At 41.2% G+C, this 27,842-nt stretch overlaps 1 long non-coding RNA gene across 1 annotated transcript; it reads right to left on the reverse strand.

The window, feature by feature from the left end:
• Positions 1-267: 267 nt before the first annotated feature.
• On the reverse strand, positions 268-27,543 carry LOC133223259 (uncharacterized). The gene is made up of 2 exons (XR_009728505.1): positions 27,343-27,543; positions 268-2,035 (listed from the first exon to the last, which is right to left on the reverse strand). It is a non-coding gene; the product is annotated as an uncharacterized LOC133223259 (long non-coding RNA).
• Between the last annotated feature and the right edge of the window lie 299 nt (positions 27,544-27,842).

Raw genomic sequence — 27,842 nt, forward strand, 5'->3', positions numbered from 1 at the left:
TTTAGTCTTAAGGACTACATTTAACCTCCTGTAGGGTTTGGACTGCATTTGGTAAATTAACTGTTTTCTAATAAGTCTGTTCCAGCCATTAAAACATCATTATAACAGCAGTTTATATCATTAATTCTTCTCTTAATTGTAGAATTAATTTTACTACATATCCATTGAAACAAGTATCCCTGACACTGCTATTTGTGCTGTTAATAATTCATTATCATGCTCTTTTCAGAAATGATTTTCCAGTCATTTATTCTGTTGTTTTTGGGGGGGGTTGTTGTTGGGTTTTTTTCTATCTATGTGAAAGATAACAAAAACTTTGTACTGTCCAGAGGTGGTAGAAATAATCACCACTGGTGCACTAATTAATTCACTCAGAATATTCAAGAGCTCTCCTACCCTGAGGGTGGGAGAAGCTGGATTGCACACAGTATGAAGGTGACAAATGTTTAAAGAATTTCATCAATAATTGTGCAACAAGACACCATCCTAAATCCGCCTTTAAACACAGTAAGACATTTGATCTGATGCTATTCACTGGGACAGATGAGCAAAATATTTTGATCAAATCCAAATCATTTTAACTGAAATTATTCATAGAACAATTTTATTCTTTTACATTTAATTGAGTTGTTTAAGGAAAGATCAAATGGGGTTTAAAACTTGAAAATTAAAAATAAGAAGTTCTTCCATTTCTAAAAATATTCAATATCTGTGTTTGCTTAAACAAAAAACATTTCAAATCACTTCTCACCTCCAAATTCAAAATGCTAGCGCTTTTAAAGTAAAAGTATTTTTTATTCTTTTTCATTTAATTTTTACCTCAGCTTACAATTTGTTCCCTTCTGTTTTGCCAGACTCAACATATTACTTTCTTCACAGCATCCTACTGACGCATCGCCCTTGCAGCACTGCCTGGAGAGATTTCCGCTTATGCCCTACAGCCACTTCTACCCTTCCCTGCATCTGCAGTGGAGATGCCAACCTCCATCAACCATCTTCAGAGGCCTGATCTTATCCCAGCTCATTTCAACAATGAAATTTCCACTTCAGCCTTCTGTAAGACATTTGATACTCTGTCTGCCCTCTCACCTTCCTGATTTCTTTCATTATCCATGTCAGCAGTCTCCTGACCTTGGTATTTCTTAATTTTCTTGAGCTACTAATGCCTTTTTTTTTTTTTTATTATTTGCCACAGGAGAGGCATCACAAGCAGCTGGTGCATGAAACAGTGCTGAGGGAAGGCCTTAAGTTTCAAACAGGAAACTAGATTATTCATTATGCATTAAATTAGAACTTGTATATCTCCTCTGAAAATATCGCAGCAAAGTCTCCAACAAGAATGGTTTCTTATTATCCTCTAAGTAAAATTTTTATCCTGTATTATCACAGCAAGTGGCTGAAACCAAAGGAATTTAATAAGCACCTCCAAACTGTGGGTCAGGTCCCTCACTGAGCCCTTAATTAGAATGTAGCAGATCCTGCAGATGAACAGGCTCTATATGCCAAGGACACAAGCATTTTGCCACTTTTGCCTTATCAGGGGTAAAACATGTCAAACTATTTTCACTAAGTTTCAAATTTATTTGTTCCTGAATATCTAGAAGACTTTTTCCAAAAACCAATACCTCATTTCCACCTCGATTCATTTAAAACATCTCTCCACCTTGTTTAGGCAAGTCTAGAGCATCTTACACAGGTGAAAACAAATACACAGCAATGCAGTAAACACTTATTTTGGAACTTCTGCTGCGAATTCTCAACTATAGCTATCCACATATTGCGGCATAATTAGCTTTCTGAAATACAAACTTGACACCAGGCTGTGTTCGAAACCAGCTGGCTGAGGAGGGATCAGCAACACAGTGGGCAATGAACGACTTTGTTCTGTCAGTCTCTTCCCCTTCAGCAGGGAGAAGGGCTTCTCCAGCTGCTTCAACACAGGAAAAGGCTCCAGGGACAGCCTTTCATGAGACAGCATGGGGAGCAAACAGCTTCTGACATTGCAGGGGGTTTTTTTTACATGCTTGAGTCATCCCTTAGAGGATACAAACATTTTTTTAATAAATTTAGATAGTCAAAAATAGCAGTTCTGGTATTCCACATTAAAAAAAAAAAAAAAAAAAAAAGAACAACAAAACACCACTACTTACTAAAACATGAAAGTTGGGAGGGGGAAGGGAACATAATGCAGCTCAGCCATAACCCAACTCTGGCAGTCAACCACCTAATCCAAAATCTTGTCAAAGAAATAAATAAATAAGTTAATATTGCAATTGTCTTTCCTAAATATAAAAAGTCACAGAGAAAACATAAGCAATCCTAATTCTCCTTCAGATTCTCCTTCAGGGGAATTTTACAGGACCACAAGGAGACAGAGCAGAGACAGAGGAGCTCAGATGATGCATTGGGTATCGGACTCCTCATGTTTGGGGTTTGTGGAACCATAGTTAAAGGGGAAATCATATTACCTATGCACGGACAGGAGGAGCAAAGACACTCCAGCTCCAGCCCAGGGAAGCCTGCATCAGCAGTAGTCATGCCTACAGATCCCCCTTTGGTCTCACATTTTATGCATTACCTGAATGCCCTGCAAGAAGGCATCAGGTGGGTTTCTCCCCACTGTGTAGAAAATAACTTGTACACCAATAGCATACACAGCACATTTTGATGAATAAACTTAAAGCTTAAAATCCTTTATCTGAAATACACCCCTAAGGAGACCATATGGCATCCTCTTCTCGAGTGTTCCCTCAAGTACTTCTCTGGAAAAAGTGCCTATAGCTCCGGATTGAAAGGAAAATATTGGCAAAGTGTCTTTTCTGCATAGAATTAATAGCCAGGAAAAGAGAAAAAAAAAATTGCCTCCTGCAGGTTTATAAGACTAGATTTGACTAATAGTGAATCTTCCCCTTTTATCACGCATGCACATTATGAAAAGACAGATATGCTGCTGTCCTCATTTCACCCTGCACAGCCAACTCAGAATTGCATGATGTTGGACTGCTGCAAGCAGCTTCGGGTATGCTGCAGTGGAGGAGCCCCAAGCACTCCTCTCACTCCACGGCCTCCTTTTCTCCCCCAATACCATTGTCAAAACCCTGCTTCCAGTGCACATGGACATTTGGGGATGCCCTTTTTTGCACTCTGGCCCATCACAACAGTAACCTGTTATCTGTTCTGTTATCTTTTAAACCACATCCATCTGTAATTTGCCCTTTCAAAATAATTAGTAGCAAATGTACTAATATAGTACATTCTCTCTAGGTTGCCTTGCCAAGGGGGTGCTGTATTCAGCACTTATTTCTGTTGGCCCCGTTCCTGCAGTATCTGGGCTTCATACACCTAGCAATTTTTCACCTCATTTGGAGCACATGCAGATGTTTGTTATTCTGGGATCTGGCCTGCTGAATTACTTCCAATGCACATAGCCTGAGTTTATTTTCCAAAGTCTGACAGCATGCAATGTTGGTTATTTGCTCTTTTCTCATTTGGCTGACTCACCTTTCATGCAGTGTCGTATACAAAGTTTTTAATCCTCAATTTTAAGGCCACAACAGGTAAGCAACATAGAAGTCTGAATGAAACCCACATAAGCACAGGGCTATGACTAGCTCAACTTTATGCAGCTTCTGAGCCAAGCTCTTGCTTCAGTACTTAGCAACTCTTTTATATTTATATCAGGCAGCAGCTCCAAGGTTTTACTTTTTGGACCTGGATTAGCTAGTCATTAACATGGCAAAGTCCAAGTCAACCTACACAAAGAAGTTCTTTTTATTTCATGTGTCAAACTGAGAAGAAAAGACTTCTTACATTAAGGAGGTTCTTTTAAAACAGCAGCATTGAACAACCATTAAATCACAGCTAATAGAGGCTTTACAGAAAACATTTTTGTACATGAATACAACACTGAAGGGTAATGGACCTCCACTGAGCTAGCAAATTCTGCTCAAGTAAGAAAGATGTTTTACCAAGACAGACAAGAGCTGCCAGAACATTATTTTGAAAAGGCAAACAACAGAAATAACCTCAATAACATAGCATAGAGACTACACCATTGCAAGGATCTTTGATGTGAGTGAGAATAGAAAGGCAGGCCCAGCTTCACAGTGCTGTTCCATTTGCGACACAACACAGAGGCATTCAGTCCCTGATGTGGTTTTCTTAAAGAGCCACATCACCAAATGCCAATTTATCCCACTGACTGCCACCTCCTCATGAGGACTGTAAAAGGTACCCAACGAGTTCTCTGCACAGCCACCAGACAGATAACTTTAACACTTTTGTACCAGTGAAGGAAATCAAGTTTTCCCCCCATACTCTTAGCCAAGCAGAGCTTTGCTGGCCCAAATGCTACAGGAAGGGATAACTACTCATAGCCAATAGGCAGGCAGAAGAGGAAACTCCCACAGTCATGCTGTTAATGTTTGATGTTAATTATAGAGACAGTTTCGATAACATAGTGTTTAACAGCATGAAACAAGAGCCATGCAAAATGGCTTTAAGTATTGAGGAGTCCAGACAATACTACTTCTATGTATTCATCCTGATGCAATTTATTAAGACACTATTTTCAATTCCTGTTTCTGATTTTTACTACTCTGAATTTTATTATGCTAGGTAAAAATCACAACCTATCCACTTGCTATTTAAGTATTTTAGAGAAATAACACAAAAAGAAGGGGACACATGAGTTCTCTTAATGACTCAGTATTACAGGCTGACCAATACTATTTTATTTTTGGTTAAAAACAAAAAAAAAAAAGAAAGAAAAAAGCCATTAGTAGTCAACTTGGTTTTTTTTCATTGTGTTCCCTCAGAAAAATTAGTTTTCACTTCTGAGGGTCATAATTCAGTATGTCTTCAAAATAGCTTAAGTTTTCCCTCTATGCCTGCCTTAAATTATTAACTCCTTTCTGTCACCTTTCAGTGAGGAGGTGGCTTAACATACCAATTTCCTCTGAGTACTCTTACTATCACTTGATGTTTTTTTCACTTCCTACAGATCATACTCTTCAAGTATATTATTTTACTTGCAACGGTTTAGTACATTTGCAGCTTCGTTACGTTTTCTCCTTTATGATGCATCCCTCTCCTCAACACCTGTCTCAGCAAAAGAGAGATCTAAAGCTGGAGGGAAAGAAATATTTTGCAAAGGGACCAAAGTGACTGAGGCTGCCTTGAAGGAAATTAAATCGTTCTCTCTGCAACAATCAAAAATATTACACTATCGATAGTTGCCCAGTGCAAGACAATTGGATTTTCCCTGCTGAGCAGCTGCTATTGCATTTGCTTTACTGGAGGATTTTGTAGCTAGTACATCTGTGTGAGGAGCTGCACAAGAATACATTACTGGCAGCATAAGGAGGGAGCACATGCTTAAGGAGAGCTACAGACCACTGATTTTCATCTGGTTTTAGCAGTACCGCACAGGACATTAGCTACATCAAGCCCATGTAATACCATTAGAGGAGTCTAGAAACCGGAACTTGGCCGAGAGCTGCTGAAATTCCCCACAGAAACCAAAGTATTCACTATAAGAGCAAGGGCAGTATCAATCAGCCCTAAAAGCAATAAGGATTGGCCCCCAGGCATCAAAAACATCAGCTATTTTCTCCATTGTAATGTTGTTCTGTCAGTTTACTTTTCCAAATCTCCTGTAAAGATTCAGTCACACTGTGCTAACTGCTGTACAGAAACTGCATGGAAAACACAGTCCCTCTTCCAAAAAAGTCATAATATTGATTGACTAAATATCATAAACAAATATTAGAAGAATTAGCAGCAAAAAGGTTAACAGGTAGTGAGACTCGGTGGTTACCCACACTACCTGCTCATGGGATTGGATGGTTCCATACGTACTTTGGAAAGTGTTAACACTAAAACATATAAAGTGTTGCCATAATTTTTATGAAACAAACAGCCTCAGGAAGTGAGAAGTCTTAGAACGACCCTGCCATTTTCTGGCTGTAAGTTCTTACCTGATGTCTGAGTTTTCGAGGATAAAATTATCGTGGCTGCTATATTCTACTACAGGCAGAAGCCCAAGGAAGGGGAGAAAGACAAAACCAAAAACCAAAACCCAAAACTTATGAAAAAAGAATAGTAGGGAAAGTGAAATAATTTCCTATGCGAAATTCTTTTTCCTTTAGCAGTAAATGATGTTTTTCAGATATCTTCCTTCTTTTATGGAGCAGGCGACAGACGCACTCAATAATCTTTAAGACAATAAGAGACAGCAGCTGTCTCTTTTTTTGAAGCAGGCAAAACTGCAGTTGAGATGGACTGAACCTGCTGTTCTGACAGCCCACACCTGCTTCTTGAAAGAAAGACACTACATACATAAAAAAAAAATATCAAAAAAGCAAAAGCAAAAGGAAATGGAGTTTCTGCTTGAGGCAAGCTGCTTTCTTACATGCGACCTCTTTTCCAGAGGATAGCAGGTACACTGCCTGGGCTTAAACCTTCTCTGAGATCTGAACAACTTGTACCAAACACGAGCATTTGGGGCACTGTTTTCAGCTGCTTTGTGGTCACGAGCCTATAGGAGCATTAAAAGAAGGTGCCTGAAGGTTTTTGCAAGGAATCAAAGAGATGGACCAAAGGGAAAAAAGTAAGTTGAAGGCTGAGGAGATAGGCAGGAGTCAGAGGATGAAGGGCAGCAGGTCTCAAGCAAAGTTCCCTGCTGATGATTAACCTTACAGAAACACAACCTTTCCAGCCGCATGGGGGGAGAAGGTGGGCTAGATTACAAAGGGTTTAAAGAAAGAGGAGCGGGATTAAGGAACAGCTTATGTACCTACAGAGGACAAGAGGGAAGAACACAAGTGACCCGTGGCTTGCCAGCCTGATGGCAGGTAAGATGTGCCAGGTAATAAGAGGGGGGTTCAGCCTTACCTGTGTTAAACATCTGACAGAGAAACATACAAGGAGAAGTGTCAGAGGCAGAAATGGATGAACTGGTGGAAGATGACAGAAAAGAAATAGAGAGAAGCACAAATAAACCTTCCCCGGAGGTCAGCTGAAGCTGCACTGTATCTGTTCCACAGCCCTTACCCTCAAGAATCTATTCCCAACGCCTACCCTAATGGCTCTGTCCATAGCTCAAACCCATCACTTTGTTTTTCCTCTTTTAAAGCTAGTTCCTATGCTTTATCTCCATGTTCCTCTCTTCCACATATTTAGGGTGGGCTGGCCAGATCGGCACTCCAACTCCAGCTTTGCACTAACACATATATATGAATTGTGTTTCAAAACTCCATGAAGAGTTTACAGCTGCTATATACAACAAGGCTAACACAGTCCTACAAACATCAGAACTTCTCTGTCACTGTACAAACGCGTCCTTACTCCAATGTTAATTTCTCAGCAAGATGCTTTTTATTTTAAATGATAGCACAGCCTGTCTAGTGATATGAAATCATATACAGTTAATATACAGATTTGCACTGAAACCATTATCCTATAATAGTGATTTTGCATTGTAATAACTTCATTAGCACAGCCTCCAAAGAATCACTCAAATACTTTCATATAATTTCAAATTGTAACGATACTGGAATATGCTGCCCATATATTTGCATTGAAATTGGATTGGTATAATAATCACCGTTCATCAAGCCATTTACACTAAGTCTCTGCAGACTTATACAGAAAATTTTGTCATTGAACTCCAGCACCATACAGCTTTATAGCAATATTTTTCCTTCTGGACTCCTTTCTAAATCTATATTTATACCCTCACCATAATCCAGATGGAAATCAGGTTAAGATTGCTCAAGACAGAAGTTATGGTTCCAGTCACAAGGAAATACCTATTGTAAAGTAATCATAACAAAGTCAGCATGTTTCTCACCTGCTCATCGTACTTTCAGATTGTAGATGAACACCACTGAGTTCCTTCTCCACCCTATTGCACCTCTCAAGAAGTCTTCAACATTACTTAGGCCATTTTTAATCAAACTGCTAGAGAAAAAGACTAGATCTATGAAAACATTATGATGTGGCTAATTTAGTAAGCTGTACAGTCCATTTGTTGAAAAAATGCTACATAAGCAAAGAAATTCTAAGCCACAGCAGCTGCAAAGGCCTGACCGCTGCATTGCAAATATGCAACCTGCAGCTTTTCACAATAATAATGTACTAAGAGCAAGTGCATTAGTCTCCAAAATGTCTCTAGCAGATGGGAAGAGTCTTAAGGGCAGCAATTTAAGCAAAAAATGACTAAACAACTCTGTCACCAGAAAGTAACTTCTGAAAAAATTAAGCTCATTTGTTTGAGGAATTTCCAGTTATACAGCTACAGCTGGGGCTTGGTGGGTCCCAGAGCATGTCACAAGACTCAGATGGCTGTAAGGCAGTGGACTTGGACATCGCCATATTTCAGAGCAGCCAGCAAAAATAACTGCCCTGAGATACAAGTGCGGAACAGCAGCAAAGTTTGCTTCATCTCCTAATGACTTCAGCCAACTGCACTTATGAGACTGTTTAAACGCACCATTAGCCCCAAACCAGAGAATATTATTTGGTTAGCATCACACATGCACAATCTTACAGTTGCTACTTCAAAATATGTAGTCTATGCTAAAACTGGCTCCTAATTCAGTTTTCACTTTAGGGAATGTTATATTCCTTGTGCCCCATGCAATCGCTGACATACAGAACAAGAGTAAAGAAAGGTCAAATTTCCGCTGCACAGAGATAGATGATAACCATTTTCCTTCCCACAGTTTGATTTCCAATAGCATTTGCTAATCAACCCCTGCATTTTATCACACAAACTGTGAACTACAAGTACCTAAAAATATCAGTGTTACCAAACCAGCCTTCTCCACATGATTCCCAAACTATGTGCCATTTTTCCAATGGCATTAATTAGCTATCTGCCACCATCTGCTTTTCCAGAGATATTCCTTATTCTTCTGACAGATCAGAATGGGAATACCTTCACAGCACAAGAAGCAGCTCGGGCATCTTCAGAGACCACAATAAGGTGGCACAGCCAAACACTGAGGGAGCACCTAAAAATCCTACACTGCCTCTCACAGTTCCCTCTGGGTTAATATGTGGTGCTTAACAACCTCCAATAATTAATTTAGCACTGTTACTAGCTGAGCCAGGTATCAGCCACCTGCTTGGGAAGAGGGCTGTAATTGCAGATCATCCATGGCAGGAATCACAGCAATACCCAAAAGGCAAGAGGAGATTAGGGAATGAAACTCTAGCAAATAACTTGAGCTCTTTTCCATCCCAATCAGACAAGGAAAGGAAAAGCAATAGGAAGAGAAATTTGCTGGTTCAGAGAAAGGTAATGTAAGGGTTTCCTGTCAGCAGGTGCTGCCATCTGCAAACAGACTCCCTAAGGCTCTGTGGATCACCGTAATTAAACTGGGGTCTATACCACTATATCCAGCTACTGCCTTCTATATTAAGAAACATGTGACGTTCGCATATTCAAGCCTAGGTTAACACCTTTATCATTTAGGTATTATTTAGAAATTATTTTCCTTAAATTTCAGCTTTAGCCTTCTGGTTCCAATTTTATTTACAAAACCTGCAGCCAAATGAATCCTTATCTACCAGACAGAAGAGGGAACTGCAAGCCCACACTCCTGGACCCTATTCCTAGCCCTGTCACTGCCTCACTACGTGATTTCCAGCAGTCAATAAATCTAACTGCTCTAATTTAATAATCTATAAAGTGGCTGTATTGCTCACTTAGCTTCACTGTCACCCAGTGAAATCAGTTAATATCAAAAAAAGTACTTTGAGATTCACAGATGATAGGATATACTTTGAGTGGTCTCATTTAAGTATTTAAACTGGAGTGCTACCAATATTTTCCAGAGTAACAAACTCTATCCTATCTGACCATGACTAAATCTGATATAGATTAAAAAGCCTTAACCAATGCCAAAGCAATTAGCAAGAGTGACACAAGCACTCAGTGCCACCCATATAAATACAAAGCACCACCTAGTGTCACACAGAACCCCCTCTATCTCCCATTCCTGTGCCGACCCATAGCAGTATTACTGTTCTCCTTTACTTGTATTGTGGTAACAGCCAGAGAAGGAACCAAATAGGAACCTCACCATTTTAGATACTTTGCCAACATGTAGCTAATGTCTTCCTTGAATGTATCTCAGTGCATAAAAATCTCTTCAAGAATAAAGTTGCTAGATTTTGAACTGAATTATGGTTTTGATTGACTCAGATAATAATTACAGATTTCAAAGGAGGTTTTTTTTCTTCTTCTTCCTACATATACATGCACCACAAACACCAAAAAAGAAAGCATAAAATGGTGGGGGAAAATTAACATTAAGCCCACAGAGTATGGGGGGATAAATACAGGAACTTGGCTCCTAGTAACATCCCTAAGTCTGCAGCCCAGAAACACTCCTGAAGCACACGCTGGCAGCTCAGTCATCTCATCCCTCTGGGATCCCATCTGTGGCTTTTCAGCCCTGGTGGCACTTGTGTTGAGCTAACAGCTCAACATTGGAGGAAACAAGCTGAAACAGCAAGCTTCATGTCTTGATATAAAACAATTCATATCTTATTCATTTGAAGCACAGTGCTAAGCTCAGCATGTTGAATTTTAACAGGATTTTCAATTGACATTTTGCATTGTTTAATAGAGCCCTTTCTTTCACACCAATCGCAAGAACATTAGTGTTCAGCAGGAATCTTTACTTCCAGGAAGATTATACCTTCTCTTAATAGTTTTCACAAGCTCTCATAAAAGGTAGCAAAATGAGAATAGGCATTACCAAAGGTCTGTCAACACAACACCTCTACTCAGCCTTCTTGCACTAAGACAGATGCATGAAGCCCATTGGATGCAAGGTAAATCTTTTAGCAAGAGCTTCTCGATTTATCATATTTGCAATGTCAAAATGGCTGTCCCTATCACTACAACCCCTTCGCAGACTACTTAATTTTTCTGCACATCATCACCTCAGTTAGGGGACATGGTTGCATGCTCCTGGGTACGTAGAGCTCCCCAAAGTCCTGAGCAGAACCTACAAAAGACAATCACAGCAAGCCAGAGCTCCAGCAACATGCCCAACTTGACTATGGGCAATAAAATGAAACACCACACAAAATGAAGCACTGTTTTTCTGAGATTTGGGTCCACGAGTACTTCTCATTCAGCAGAGCTTTGCATGCATGCAGGAGCATGTGTGCACACATCCACATGCATCAGCATGGCAAGGATGGACTCTTAGGGCTCATCCACCAAAACAGGGTCAGGGAAGTGAGAAGTCTGCAAACAGGGGTTTTCATTAAGGAGCAGAAAGGCCTTCAGGTGCTGCAACCAAGGCAACTTAGTCCCATTACAACAGCTTTTTTTCACCTATAGCTGTTTGGTCAATTCAGCCACAGTATGCAAATACCAGGATAAACAGTGGGGATGGAAGTATCAAATTGTCTAACACATGGAAGTGACATTTTCGATAGCCTGCATGCTCATGAAGGGTTGTGCAAGTGGAAACATAGAGAATCAGGTAAGACAGGGGCTGAGAATCCTCGTGCGCATACGTATAGATCTGTGAAAGCCCAGATGAGGATGAATCCACAGCACTTCGCGTATGAGACCCCTTCCTCTATGGTTACAAGAAGGAGGTAGGAGTAGGACTCTGACATTTCCACCTGCAAAGTCATAATCACACAAATACAAGCTTAAATAACTTTAATGAAAGTACAGTCACTGAAAATAAAAATCCAGAAATTTGTGATGCATAATGGTGCTTCAGCCCCAAATCTTATATTTTGTCACTTTGGCAGGAGAAATAGCTTCTAACACCAGGTCCTAACATGCAGGATCCTAAATTTAAGAGGTAATCTCCAGCAGGACTTGCTGACAACTGCTCATCCTACAAATGAAATCTCTCAGTCCTACTTCTTCAGCATCACATAAATATTTATTCCTCAATGTTAGATTATACATCAATAACAGAGAAAATAGTCAATGATTCCTGTTCCAGCCTCCATAAAACTTTTAGTTCTTTGATCCCTTTTCTTTGTTTTTTTAACCCATCAAATGAATTATTGAATTTATGAGAGTTAGACTAAGCAAAAGCTAATGACCAGTGAAATGAAGTGCAACTGGGTATAGGTGTAGCACTGCAGAGAAATCTAACAAAAGGCAGTATTGCTCAAAGGCGATAAAAGTCTGCTGTGACAACATTACCAAACGACATGCGCTTGAATGCAACAAGTGCAGGGGTACAGGCTATTTTTGGGGGGGGGGAATAGATTTCTACAATACAGATTCTATGAAACAGAGCAAAGTGACACACAAAAAAAATATGGGTTTGTCAGGAACTTTAGGGCCTTTTTTAAAGCCTCATCTATAGAGTCATCTCTGCTTTAAAGACCTGATCTGAGAGACACTTCTGCCATTTTATTTTGTTACAATAAATGTTGCCAAGTATAGACAGCTGGTTTAATGTTACAGTTTGACATGGTTTACATACATACAGCACTGTAGGAATATGAAATCTGGACCGGGCTAGCTCAATACTGATTGGCATTTATATATTCACTACTTGTGTGGTAGGAAGGATGGTTTTGCTTGTTTTAAGGCAGATAAGCAGGAGCTAGTGTTTCAATAGAACAGTAACTAGGTTGTGCATATTTCAGGCAAGGTGTGATGAGGACATAAGTGTACATGGCACATACATCAGTATCTTCCAAGCAGCATGAAGCAAAGGCAAACCTTTGGCTTCAGTAATAGCCTTTCCAGGGTGTTTTTCTAATATACAAACGTGCAGAACACTCCATTAGCTGCCTGCACCAAACTACTGAGCTGGAGAAGGGCACACATGCTACCCTGACAAAGACAATAGCATGCATCAGGGAGGATGCACCTCAAGTGCATTCAGAAGCACCAAAGCCACAAACACGAGACTTCATGAGTGCCAAAGTCCTACTGCAGCAAGCAGAAGTACCAGACCCCCTTCTTCCAGTAGCTATGCATGCATTTCAATCCTTATACCACCTTAAAACAGCAAATTATGACACACAGCGGCTTCATTCCAAAGGCCACAACTTTTGGACAATCTGGTTTAGCTCACAGAAAAGCCTACTTGGTACTTACCAAGCAGCTCCCCTACTTGCATGAGCTTTAACTAATCCAATGTAATTTCAGTTTTGGCCAATTTTAAAGCAGGTCTGAGTATTCAGTGGTCATGCAGCTACAGAGGACACACACTCCCTATTTTCAGAAGGCGAAGCAAGCCAACATAGCTACTCAAAAACTGAATAGCAAAAATGAACTTCAGAAAGCAAGAAGAAAAAGCCCACAGTTACTAACCTTGCAACCTTAGGAAATCAGATGCTTTTTGTTGCAGCCTGGAACAGACAAGAAATGTTGAAGGATTTTCAGTACTCCAGAAACACAAATCTTGGGCCTTAGCACAACCATAATATAAGAAAATTCTGCCCCCCAGAGTACCTATAATAACATGGTAAAATATCTAAGGCATGAACAGAAGCTACACCGCATCAGTTTTCCACCTATAGTTTGTATGTGGAGCACTTTGATCTTCTCACATTAAAATAGAGTACTTAAGCATAGTAATACCTGATACATTCTACCAGCACAATAACAGGTAAAATCTTGCCATTATAAGGCAACGTTCTTTTAAAATTTAGTCTTTGGCACAAACACCAAGTGTCAGCCGCAATCCCACTGGAATATCTGAAAACGTGATTGTGCCAAAAGTAGAAGTCTGCACTTCCAGCAAGTTCATACTGGGTCCCCCGTGCACTGGTAACAGGCAATTCACAAACTGCTTCAAAATATGCTTTATCACCACGATTTGTTGCACTGTGACAACACACAGCATTTAGATCTACAGTTTCCTGTGATTTTTGAATGGAGACACATGACAAAGCAGAAATAACCAATGTTCTATCCTAAGAGTGTGTGTTAGCAAAAAGCAAGCAAAAGTATATAGAAACATTAATGATACCCCAGAACTCAGGTTATTTGAGGAACAGCTATACTGAGCCCCCTGCTAGGAAGAACTTTTCTGTCCACCTGGCTGAGAGATTAGAGATCTTCCTGAAGGATGATGTGAAAAGTGTTTTCTTTGAGGTCTCTTCCATAAGCAGATGCATCACAAGATCCTTGCCAACTCTGAGCTCTAAGCTACTCCTTCAGGGTCACTGTGGGGGCTTGCCCAGCTGCAAAGCACAGCTGTGAATAAAAGCCTCTCCCCTTTGCAGGGAGGCTGCTGTAGCTCCTTTTTAGAGAAATGAAAGTAACTTCTCCGGAGGTGATGTGGCAGGAGCATGTTAGTTACCAACTTGTTCAACCTTAGTCCTCAGCTGCATAACACAGAGCTGGCACATGGCTCTTAAAAGTGCACACTGTGCTATAGCATCATCCAGTGAAAGGTTAATGAAGACCCTTTCATTTCCCTTAGAATTTCCACAGGGAAGCAAGGCTTAGTTGACAGATGAGCAATTAAGAAGGATACCTCTTGAAGTGATATCAGCATGACTATCAGTATCTCCAAGTAACTAACTTGGACTTGTACCTTTCAAAGGGGTTAGGTGTTTTTTTCTTGTTTTGATTTACCAACATAAGATAAAAACAAATTCTCTTTCCATCTTAATAGCAGTGCCTGCTCATTATTACAGGGCAGAAGAGAAAAAGGGAAACAAACATACGGTTTTGTCTCCAAAGTCCTACCATTGATATTTAATAGATTTCTGAAAAAAATAAAAACCTCAGTGTTCAGTCTGGAGGGATGGCAATTTACAGTAGTGCATTTCAAGCACTGCACTTACCCCAGCATGACCCAGCTTCCTAGCAACAAAATAAGTTAAAACACTCATAGCAGAAAAGGTCTTTAACAGCCCTGTTTTTTTTTAAGGCCTTTGATTTCTTTGTGGTTCTTTGTGAGGCAAAGAACAATTCAAGGCAGATTCTGCTGACAGAAGTTACTCTGAGGTTACCTACATCTACACAGAACCACAAATCTTTCCATTACTATAAAAAAGATGCCTTCTGGTATGAAGTGTATCCCATGCTGCAAGCAGTGATAGTTTCTTCACCTACTCGCAGGCTCAACATATTGGAGAGAGACTCCCCAGCTTCCACCCAAACTCAATGAGACTTTAGGACATGTATAAATAATGAAACACTAATGTAAAAAAAAAAAGTGAAAAGTGCTCAAATATAACCATAGTATGAGGAACAAAATCCACTCAAGCTCTAAATAAGAGGAGATGCATCTGTTGCTTATGGAATGCATTTATAAATCCTACCATCAGAAACTGAACTTCCAGAAAAATGTTGTCCCTATTTCATTGACATTCTGATAACTTTTCTTTTTTTTTTTAATCCAGGTAGTTCTAGCAACTCCCTCCCAGGTTGTGAGAGGGTCTGTACTCAAGATTATCTTATTCAAGATATTACATCAGCATTTTTCCTTACAAAGTTATCTGGCTTCTCATATTTAACCAAATACTGGACTGACTCCTAACTTTAAATACTTCACTATAGTTATTATTCTTTCAGCAAGAAGTTCTGTGAGAGCAGCAAATACAGTTTCTCTGACTTCAATTTTTCTTTAGCTAACATGTGGGATGTACTAAGATAGGGTCAACACTGGCACATATACCCAGAAGAAATACACTCCAGAAGCAGCTATATTGTGTATCCAAGTTTTAAGGAACAATATAAGATTGTCTGCCAGGTACCAACTTGTAATCCCTTTTCTCACAACAAGCAATATTCCTTTAACACCTAAAGCCACAACAGCCATAAGAACTGCCACTTCACATCCATTACTGCCCATGTTAAGAACCAAATGACACCAAAGATCAGACCCACACTGCTGCACTCCAAGGTTACTAAACCTTCAAACCCAACAAGTCCCCAGAGACAGGAAAAAGGCTGAGTACACCAGGTTGTAGACACTGCTTTTTCCTCAGCATAAGGGGAAACTTGGAGCTGTTACTCACAGGATCACAGTAGCTCAGGGGGCTGAAGCACCCAGAGATGCCCAATGCCCCAAAAAGTAATCAGATTAAGCACATTCATGCATAGTATAGAAGTGGCTGAGAAGGAGTTAATCTGGACTGTGGTATCCAGAGAAGGAAAACTGATCTGTAACATCCTCCCTTCTCATATAAGGGCATTAAAAAAGGCATAAAGTGAGTCTGCCACCTAGTCATCCTTTCTAGCTAGTAAGGGTAGTAGATGATGCAGCCCTGAGGTGCTGCTCTGAAACACATATTCACCATCCCTTTTGCATTCCAACATTCAAGCAATTCAGGCAATCACAAAAACTGAATAACTATTCCCAGCGTTGGGACTCAGATGTGATATAACATCTTCCAAGACACACAGCTAACACAACACTGCCCAGAAAGTGCTTGGAGTACTTTGCTACTGCTGTTGGGAGACTCAGATTTATAATAAACTGGTTAGAGTGAACACCAATTTTGCTTCTCTCTAAAGGGCCACACCATAATTTTGGAATGAATCATCTCTCTGTGCTTTATATACAAACAGGATCCAATATTACTAGCAAGAGCAACAGTGAACATGTGTAATGTCTCACTTGGAAAGAGTTAGAACATCAATTTAACTGGCTTTGATAACTCAGGAAACTACATCTCTAGTTTACCAGCATGGCAGGTTGTTAAAAACTTTACCGAAGTAAGACAGGAGCTTCTGATAAACATGTTTTAGACTGTCACAGTCTGATTAATACCTTTCAGTTTGTACTTCACTAGATAACTCTGTGAAGCTACCTGCTGAATGCTTACTGCAAATATACCTTGAGGTCACCACTTCTGAGCAGTCACTAAGTTGTACCTCTGAAACCTCTTTACCCTTTCACAACATCCTGTGTCTAATACATGCCAGTTCAGGATTTCATATTCTTTGGACCAAAAAAATCTTCTAGGGAGCCCTTCAAGGCTTAGGTTATTTTTTTTCCCCCTCCAAAGACAGAATGCTTACTTGTTATCATTAAAATGGTGAAAGATATTATTTCCTATTAGCAGTGTTGCAATAAATGGATACAGGGTAGAGCTATAGCAGATATTACAAGGCCACACTCCTGTGCCAGCCAAAGAAGACATCTCCAGGGACACTTGGCTTTGGCTGCAGATCCTTAACCTTGCAGAGGCTGTCAGTGGCAACTTTTGCTTAAGAGCAGTTTCAAAAGAAAACAGCCAGCGCTCAAAAAAGAGTATACTTAACCCAGCTAATCCCAAACACTTCCTGCTGCAGAGAGGGACCCGGAGGATTATCAGAATAAACTCAAGAGAAGCTTTTTTTTTTTTGTGGTAAGTAGAGGAAAGCACCTCTCCTATCCTCTTGCTGCTGCAAAACAGCTTCACTGAATTTGAAGCGGATGCTGGCAATGGCTCACCTCAACAGGATTGGCAAAGGCAGCAGGAGCTGCAGAGACACATAAGAATATAGTGAACAAAAAGGAACGATCAGTGACACAGCACACCTACCAGGGTGCAGGGCAAACAGCTTGCTTTTGGACACAATTCCAAGGACAAAATTGACTGCTGTTGTTAAACCCTTTGCATGTATTCCTCCCTAAAAGGGACTCACTTTCCTGTGGTCTGTAGAACGGTAACAGTGACTTCCATCCTTGCAATAATGGCTTAAAAATCCAAGCGCCTACTACTAAAATGAAAACCAGTTTGATTGAGGCAGTGAAGACATAACATGAGAAGTTCAAGACACAAATCTTAAAATAGTTTTGTTGCTTCAGGTTATAGTTTTCTTACAGATTGCTGCCTACACTTACCCGTGGATTAAAAAAGACAGAAGGACAACAGGAAAAAAGCAAGCCCACAAAAGGCCACTGGGCATGGCCTTTCCTTAACATGCTCTGCCACACAGACAGACTCAAAATCTGTAGGTAAAGCCTGCAAGTGCAAACACAGAGCTGCAGTTTTCTACCAATCAACCCCAGGTGCCCTGACAGCTCCAGCACAATCCTTTCACATCTGTCAGACCCACTCATGGAAAGTTGGAAATGAAAAAAATCTGCACAAGAAGCAATTGCCAAAGTGGTAGGGAAAAAAAACTCATCTTCTGCTCACAGAGCTTCAAACACTTCCTCTTAACCCATCCTCTCAGGCAGGGTTACATTTCCACCCACTGTCATCCCCACACACCCTCTTGTCAGGGTCTTCACAGTGGGTTTTCCTTACTGCCATCCTCAGCAACTTCACAGCTAACACTCATTTCTCAACTGTTCCTTACTTTCCAGCCTGACCACTTCCCAGATTGAAAACCAGAGCAGCTCCACCCCCTCTTCACTACTCTGCTCCACTTTACCAGTTTTACCTTTTTTTCAGTTTTCTCAGGTTGTCCCCACTGACCTTTCTTACCCTTCTCTTACTCAACAGCACACATTTCAAGGCACAAAATCTGCCTAATGAACACGAGCAGAATTAAGAGCCAAAATTAGTAGCTTTATTCTGGAAATAACAGTTACAAAAAAGCTCCCAGAGTACTCATACCCTCAGGCTACATTTCCTAGTGATATTTCCTACAGTAGCTGTCAGAAAGGCTGCTCTGTGCTTTATGGGGATCCTGTTCTGCTGTACAGAAAGATCCTAGCAGTAGAATGGCTTTTAAATCTCAGGCTCCCAAAGCAGGAAAGGGCTGATAACAAACATCAGATGACAGCTAGCTGCTGGGTGAGCATCTTCTGTCATAGGACAAGAAGTTGCATTAGTTTTTCCAGACCCATTTTCTCTCCTCCAAGCTGGAGGCAAGACAATACCACTTGCATCTTGGTATAATACGAATTTCAGAGGCTGAGGAATCACTGACATGTCCAAGTCACACAGCCCTTGCTAAAGCCACATCCTCTGCATGTGCTGGTCCCAGGTAAGGAAGCTCCATTTGGACCAATTTACAACCAGGACAAGAACATATGTCTGCCTGCAGGAGATGCCAGCACTAGGCTAGTCCTGTTCTCCCCTGTTCTTTTTCCAAAAAAAAGCATTCTTTTCAAGTTAATCTCTGTTTCAAAGAACTCTGATTTCAATTTTCTTTTCTCAACAGTACATAAGCTTGCTTGGTTCCTTACCCACAGGTATCTTCTGCTTTTAAACTGCAACAAGCCACCTTCTAAAACTTTTCTTTTCAAATACCACTTCTGATAAGGTAGCTAGCTTTATCTGTAATACAAAAGTCTCCAGGTTCAGTTATGTCAGTACATCACTGTGGAGAGGTAGACTCGAACCTAACAGAGATTCACATCTTCACTCATATCTAGCAATTAGAAGATATAAAACTGTTAAAAACAGCACCTTTTGTGATGCCTTTCTATACCTGCATTTATATGCAGGATTCTGCAGCACAGCTGAGCTTAGTAGCTATTAAACTCCTCTATTATCTGAGCCCCATAGCTCTTCTGGCTAATACCTGATTAGCCCTGGCTGTAGGAACACTCAGACTGGTTAGCATTCTTTTGCTAGATACCACACAATCGAGTGTCTTCCAAACCCCTACTAAGGCTGCTGCCCTTGATTCCCCTGCTGCATAGCAGGATAGCAGGCTGCTTTTCAAAAACAAGTAAGAAAAATTCTTTATATGCAGGACACTGCTGCCAGCTTATCAAAAATGGCACCAAAGAGTGTCACCTCCATCTTAAGCTCTACAGCTGCCCTGTGCATTCTAAAGACTATTCATTTCTATGACAAAAGTGTCCTCAGTCCCTGGCCAAGGTCTTGCATGAATGCACACTCTCCAGCAGGCTGGCCACAATACAAAGAAACACAGTCTAAATATACAAGGCAGAAGATGAAAAGAGCAAGAAATACAGAAGTGCAAGGTCAACAGCAAAACCAGGGACAAAGCCATCTTTCTCAAGTCATGCACAAGCGCCCTTACCAGCACAGCACTCCTTTACCTTGTGAATCAAAAGTCCCCCTGGACTGCACGTGTCCTACTGAGAGAATTTACTTATTTGTTTCTATAGTCCATTCTTCCACAATTTGTATATCACTAACTTCTTCCTACCCTTCACTTCAAAACAAGCACAGTTCTCACAGTACAAAAAAATCTCCTCCTCCCCAATCCACCCCATTTCTTCCTGTGAGGACAGTGACCTCTTGTCTCTGCCACTACCGCTAGATTATGATTATCTTCCTCCAGGAAGACTTACATCTACTTTGTTTCTATTCCAGCAATTTTACTTTAACACTGCAGTTTATTAAATTCCATATTGAATATTGGAATACTTTATGACCAAGTTAATAAAATGAATATTCACAATAAAATTTGTAAATACTATTTGAAGGCTAATAGAAGGTTTCAGATACTTTATTAATTTCTATGGATTTGAGAACCAGTATTTGCAAACAGTCTTACGTGAGACCAGTAATGGGAAAAGGAGCCTGAAACTCTTAGCCTCTTACCTCCAAAGCTCCTCCCACTTTGGGAAGAAGCACACACTACGGTTTGTGCTGATACCATGCTTAGTCTTTCAGCAGATCTAAATCTGACCAGACAACTATTTACCTCTTGGTGTGAAACTACCTCCTGCTTTTTGCGGTTCACTAGAGCCTTCTAGGGCAGGTTATGTATGCAAATGGGTTATTTCTAGGACACCATTGGAAACGCATCTCTGAAATTGCATACAGGAGGTCATTGAAAAATTCACCACCTGATGTGTTGGTGAATTCCACCACTGGAAAGTTCACCACCACAGTCCGATGAAAGATGAAAGCAGAAGAGATGATAGAGTTTTTTTTATGGCCCTTCTTTAAAATTGTCCCAAGCAGAGGTAGGGGAAGGTCCTATTACTTGAGGACCTGCTCTTATTTCTGGTGTGACTATAGGAAAGCCCACCAGAAACTGTAAAAGGAGAGGACAAGCTGATGTATAACAGATCAGGAGGAACAGGGTACAGGAAAGGGAGCTGTGCCCAGAAATGCCTGAGGGCCCTAGGAATGACCTTGAAAATCACTGCCTGCAGTGCCCAAGCATGTTTAAACACACCCAGGTAATATTTAACTTCACCAGCCCAATCTTCTTCTAAATCATATATAAACCTGGAGCCAGACTCGTTTGTGATTCCAGAAGGAACACAAGGGTTTCTTAACAAGCTTTCTTCTATTTCATTCTTGACCACCGTTCATCAGCACAGCACAACTCATTACGCCAATATGACAAAAAAAAACACAAATCAGCAGTGGAATCCACTATGCCCACAGGTGAGATGGGATCTCAAACACATGCCAGTATCAGCAAGACTTCAGTTCTACTGACTGCACCTGTCCAGAATAGGAGTTCACAGTGTCCAGATCTGCACATCGCAGGGTTAAGCTTTACCGTCATAGATCTGAAAAGGTTCTTGCATTAGCTAGCTATTTTTCTGACAAGCACGTTGAAAAAAAAATAACTAGAATTAATCACCATTCATTAAGAGATTTGAAATGAGCATTTAATCCTTCAAGATTCATAATCCTATTTTGGAGGACAGGATGAAGCTCAGCTTTCAGGAACAATTTAAGAAATTGTACAGCATCTTTACCTTCATTTTTGTTTTAAAAATTCATCTGTCCTGCTGTTTCAACTCAGGTCTGCTACTAACATATGGGGATACATTGAGAATAAAGTGAGAAGAATAAATGAATAATTTTACTGAAATCACTTTTAAGTACATTAAATCCTTACTTACGTAGCTACATTTATAGAATCTACTTTGTTAGCAGCAAGCAACCAGATACTCATGCCAGCAACCCATACAGCGAACAGTATCTGACTGGAAGATATAATTTTCCATAGCTAATTACAAACGTGTTTGTACAGTTCAAGTATATGATAACTCCTTAATACCTGCAGTGCTTATCTGTCTTCTCAAGCGTTTAAGACCAATATTGCCCACATTATCATTCCACAACACTTTCTACTATTCTACTATTCATTCTTGGGAGAGAATAGAGCCAGTCACCTTTGTCTATCTTCATTTAGTACTGGAAATAATCACGAAGGAAAAGGAAATTGTACTTGTTTTCAAGAAAGTCTGTGTACACAGAGTATCTACAGATACTTTACTGGTGTAAAGCGCAGCAGAGCTGCTGTACAACTTCAGTGCAAGAAAGCAGCACCAAGATTTTGATGGTTTACAACATAATTTTGTGTAAGGCCTTGTGAGTCCTCCCACAGTGACAGCTCTGATGGGAATCAGATGGGACAGCCTGAGGAGCCACCACCACACCACTCAGAGATCCCAGCCAAAAAGGAGGGCGATAGTACACTCCCAAGTGCACACATATCAGTCTTTCACTCCTCTGCTCAAGAAAGAGGGCAGGAATATATTTAAAAGCCTGTCCTGTCTACCCTGTTAACTTCCTTTGGATTCTTCCTACCACATAACACAGCCTTTGCCAAGCTTCCCTAGGAAAGAAGTTTTCTTGTAGTTTCTCTGCCTGTCACCTTTACTTTCTAGAAACACATCTGCATTCTTAATCTTTGCTTTAGTTCTCTGAGAGTTGCCTGCAAAGCAGAGGGAAGCCCCACGCTTGCAAAACTCAGTGTAAAGCCGTCTCCTGCAAAATAATACCAGATGAACATATTTGTATACCATTACTTGATGTAGCCACACTCATGAACCAGTAGCCTAAAAGTAAATAATTAAGAAAAGTAATTTCTGTTAGGTTTTACTTATTTTCACTTGGAGCAATCGGAACGTCTGAATTTTGTCCACAAAAACCGTCCCACACCCTAGTGACCAAGTACCGATAAAATATTTTATGCACTAAAGTTGCTGAAAAAGTTAATCTGTTGCTAAGGGGTTTTTGCAGACATCTTACATCATGTTCACATGAATTATTTCTGTTCTTACAGAAATATTTCCTGAGGACACCTTAAGCTGCTTCACAAAGGAGAAACACCCAGCCCTGGATGAATTACTCTTTAACCCGAGACTGCCATGGAGAACACTATGCTCTCCCACAATACCACAAACATCCTAGTGGTTTTGCACAAGTCTTACCCTGTATGGAATATAATAGCGCCAACCTAAAATAAGCACAAAGAAATTAGCCGGCAAAGTCAGAAGACCGAAGCAAGCCTAGTACACAGAAACACCATTTTAAAAAGAAATCTCAGAAAACGAATGTATTAAAAGGTCATACTTTGATCACACATATTTCACTAAAAGGAAAGTTACTCTCCAGGCTAGCTGACTTGGTGTGACAGGTGTAGCTGATCATAAAAACACAGCTCCCAAAAGGAAGGCACAGAAATGCCACAAAAGCAAGTATTACAGCTCTTGTCTTCTATCTCTAAACTGATAGCGTAAGGAGTGTAGACAAGATGTGCATACCTACACTGCACAGCTGCGGAATATACAGTGATAACACTTCATTAAAATGCAGCATTCCCTTACATAGAACTTATTTTCTTCTTGATTTACTAATACTGTTAAAAATAAGAAGTTCCTCATGCAAGACAGCTTTCCCTGGAGTTGTGTCCAAGGCTGCTGTTAAACAATACCAGACCCAATATTGACCCTTGGGATACCACTAGTTACAGGTTTCCAACTAGACTCTGCACCACTGGCCACAACCCTCCGAGACCTGCCATTCAGCCTGTTCTCATTCCATCTCACCATCATCCACTCATCCAGCCCACACTTCCTGAGCTTCCCTACAAGGATGTCATATAATACAGTGCTGAAAGCCTTGCTAAAATCCACATAATATTCAATGCCTCTTCTATCCAGCCAGTCATACCACTGTAGAAGGCAATCAGGTTGGTTAAGTAAGCATGATTTCCCTTTGGTGAATCTATGCTGACTACTCCTGATCGCCTTCTTGACTTCCACATGTTTAGAGATGGCCACCAGGATGAGTTGTTCCATCACTTTTTCAGGAGGGACTGAGGTGAGGCTGTCTGCCCTGAAGTTCCCAGGGTCCTCATTGTTGCCCTTTTTGAAGGCTCAGGTGACATTTGCTTTCTTCCAGTTCTCAGACACCTCTCCTGATTGCCATGACCTCTCATAGATGATCGAGAGTGGCCTTGCAGTGATGCCCATCAGCTCCTTCAGCACTTGTGGATATATCAGTCAGGGCCCATGGACTCGTGGAAGTCAGGTTTGTCTAAATGATCTCTAACTCATCCTCCTCAACCAAAGAAAAGTCTTCCTTTCTCCAGATCTTCTCCCTTGTCTCTTGGGTCAGGGATTACTGGGGACTGGCCTTAGCACTGAAGATTGAAGCAAAGAAAGCATTCAGTATCTCTGCTTTCTCTGTGTTCTCTATCACCAGGATCCCTGCTCCATTCAGTAGCAGGCCCACATTTTCCATAGTTTTCCTCTTATTACTGATGTATCCGAAGAAGTCCTTGTCCTTGAAATGCTTGGCCAGATATCATTCCAAATGGGCCTTGGCTTTCCTCATTATATTTTGGCATACTCTGACAACATCCTTATATTCATTCAAGCAGCCTGTCCTCAATTCCACTTGCTGTACATCTTCTGCTTGTGTCTGACCTTTGACAGGAGTTCCCTGTTCATGACTGCAGGTCTCCCTCCCCCTTTGATTGATTTCCTACCCATGGGAATGCAGTGTTCTTGAGCCTGAAAAAGGTGAGTTCTCTTGGACCTCTCTTCTTTCTAGGGCCTATTCCCATGGGATTCTTCCAAGAAGGCCACTGAAGAGGCCAAAGTTAGCTTTCCTGAAGTCCAGGGTTGACATCTTATTGCCCTGCTTCCTCCTTGGATGATGCTAAACTCCACTATCTCATGGTCACTGTAACCTAGGCTGCCACTTATCCTCACATCCCCAACCAGTCCTTCCTTGTTTGTTAGTATAAGGTCTGGCAGCACATCTTTCTTCGTTGGCTCCTCCATCACCCGTGTCAGAAAGTTACCACCAATCTTTTCCAGGAACCTCCTGGATTGTTTGTTCCTTGCTGTGCTGTTCCTCCAGCAGATGTCAGAGTGGATGAATTCCCCCCTGACATCTGCTGGAGGAACAACATAGCAAGGATATTTGCCAAGTTACAAACCCAGATGCAACTTTTATCGATTGACCACTAAGGGCAAAAAAGCCTATGCTTGACCTACTGAAATGTCAGAAAACATGTCCTTTTTGTAAGTTGGTGACCTAAAATGGTTATTCACCAAGGACAGCAAAGAGAAAATGTATTTTTGAAGGACAGCATACTTCTATGTGTTTATTCTGGAAAACACAGAACAAGGGGAGGGCATCGTACGCCAAAAGCCAGCAGCAAATAAAGCCTGTAAGTTCTGACACAGAAACTGGTGAAGCACTACTGACATCTAGCGCTACACCACTGTTTATTATCATTAAACTGGTACACTGCAGAAGCACTTACTTCTTTCTAACTGAAAAAAAAAAAAAAAAAAAAAAGAACTGAAAACTATATTTGAGATGACACTAAAATAAAGACTTAAGATTTTTAAGAACAAAGGGTCAGGGCTTTTCTTGTCCATCTCGGTACCAACCTGAAGCACCATTTCTTACTCATTGCAGTACCCACCCATATTTGGGAATCTTTGCTTCTGCAAGATGTTGTCTCACCTAATACTGTTTCAGGATGAAAGGCCATGAGGGCAGTAGCTCGCTCACAGTCCGAACCCTAATTTTACCTGTGCTTTACCTTCCTTAGTCTCCAGCGACAGATGACAGCCAGGAAGGAGGTGACAAAGTATACGCCTGTACTTTGCCCGCAGATCAACACGAGGAACTGAGTCCTCACCTTACTGTCAACGGGATCACTCCCACTGGTGTCAGCACCTGCCCGGGGCAGGGGCTGTGAGGTCGAGACGGGCCACCGGGTGGCGCCCGCGGCCGGGACAGGGACCGGGGACCGGATCGCTGTGCCCTGGTTCGAGCTGGTCGTTCAGCCGGGGCGGGGGGAGCCTGGGGCACAGCAAGAGGTCTGTAAGTGCCCGCCAGCCTCTCGCCGGCTTCGCCACTTCCCCAGCTGCAAACACCTTCCTCAAACGGGGGTTTTCCTTCAGAATAAAGTAATAGTTTTTACTGAAAAGGTCTCTGGTGAAACCGAGCACAGCTTCACCAGAATAAATAACACGTTTCTAACCACGAGGCGCTTCTGACCTGAACAGGGACTGCTAAGTGCAGTCCAGTTCCTCACACAGGCTCAAGCGTGAGGAGCTACCTAAATTATTCCCTCATTCATGAGTAAATAAAAGCCTTGCTGAGCGAACAGAACACCTTGGAAGAATCAGAGCTCCCAAAACCAACACAAAACAGGAGCTGCTGATCAGGCTGTCCTTGCCACTGCACCTGAAATACCAGCCGAGAGCATGGCTCAGCAGCCTCCAGGGCCAGGGATAACTCCCACAGGTGAGGAAAACCAAACTCCAGGTCAGCCTTTGATAAGGCTTTTCTTCAATGATTCTATCCCTACGTTTGAGGTTGGACAGCTTTGCTTCTTAGCAGTCTTTTGCCAACAGAAAAGGTCGCGCCCGTAGTTTATAAACATTGCACAGCTAAGGGCTCTCTTTTGTCAGTTTTGGTTTTAAACACACATACATTTCAGGGGTTTATGTCTCAGTTTATCCATCCCCTTCTGTAACCACCATCTCAAAAAAGAGCAACAACACTCAAAAGCCATGAAAATTATTTGGTTGTTTTGGTTTCTTAAATCCACACCTGGCGCCTATGTCTTGCAGTTCTATCCACCTTTCTGTTTCTCTGTTGCAGAGAAAGGGGATATCCAGCACAGAACCCAGAACCTCATAACACTGACAAAAACCACTCAAATTTGACCAGCAAAGGCACAGGTGAACAATGCATGCAAACACTTAAGTTACTACATTTGCAGCTTATGGAAATAGAGGTAACCAAACCAATTTCCTTTCGTATCACTCAAAAATAATTCCACTTTCAAACGGCCAACACCAACGCCACCCCTTTAAAGCTCAGTTTTGGCTAAAAGGGAGGGGGTGAAGCTGTGCTAACACACTGCACTGCAGCTCCCCCCAGAGTTTCTGTCGCTGACACCAACTTGGAAATCCTGCTGCAAGCACTGGCAGAGCTGAAGCAGCTCCCTCAACTTTTCACCAGGAAACATGCACTTTTCCCAGCAATTCCCAGCCCTCCTGATTGCTTACTTGCTTTAGTCACAAACTGAATTCTCAAGGCGACAGCAACTCCTTCAACTTCCCTCCTAGAAGCAGCAGAGCAAAGGCATGCATTTCATACACGAGGACCAGCATCAGTTTGTCCCCCATGCCCCATCCAATCTTCACAGACTTCCTCCTGGTGGATTTTAAAAAGAAATCCCCCTCTAAACACTTACATAAAAATAATAAAAATAAATTTTAAAACAACCTTGTATGAATTAACCAGCCTGATGTTTCCATCTAGAAAAGCCAACAGAAAGTTGTATTTGTCATAAGATGAAAAATAAATAGTATGAAATAGAAAAGGAGTTATTTTGCTTTATAGCTTCTCTTTTGTGTTTGACTGTTTTGCAACAAAAACAAACACAAGGAAGACTTTGATGAAGCAGATGGAGCGTGAAGGGGAGATGAACAGGATATGGGAAGATCTTACCTTTGCCAGAAAGTACACATCTGTGACAGGGCACTTTCTTATTTGAGTACTGCAGTTTGTGCCTCACGGAGCTGCTTTCCTGATGAATTCAAACACTGAACTACGTGTCCTCTACATAAGACTTGGTCAGAGAGGATGGCTGACCAGCAGAAGGGCATGCTCAGGCCCCTGTAAACCAATGTAAGGCACAAAAGGAAAGAAAAGAAGTTGCTCCATTTTTTGAAAAACGAACTTCCAGCCACTCTACCAAATAGACAAACAAAAACTAAAGAGCC

This window comes from Neopsephotus bourkii, unplaced genomic scaffold, assembly GCF_033783945.1.
Source record: "Neopsephotus bourkii isolate Nb327-2 ecotype Australia unplaced genomic scaffold, CSIRO-AGI_Nbou_v1 NB_1634, whole genome shotgun sequence".
In the NCBI taxonomy this organism is placed as follows: domain Eukaryota; kingdom Metazoa; phylum Chordata; class Aves; order Psittaciformes; family Psittacidae; genus Neopsephotus; species Neopsephotus bourkii.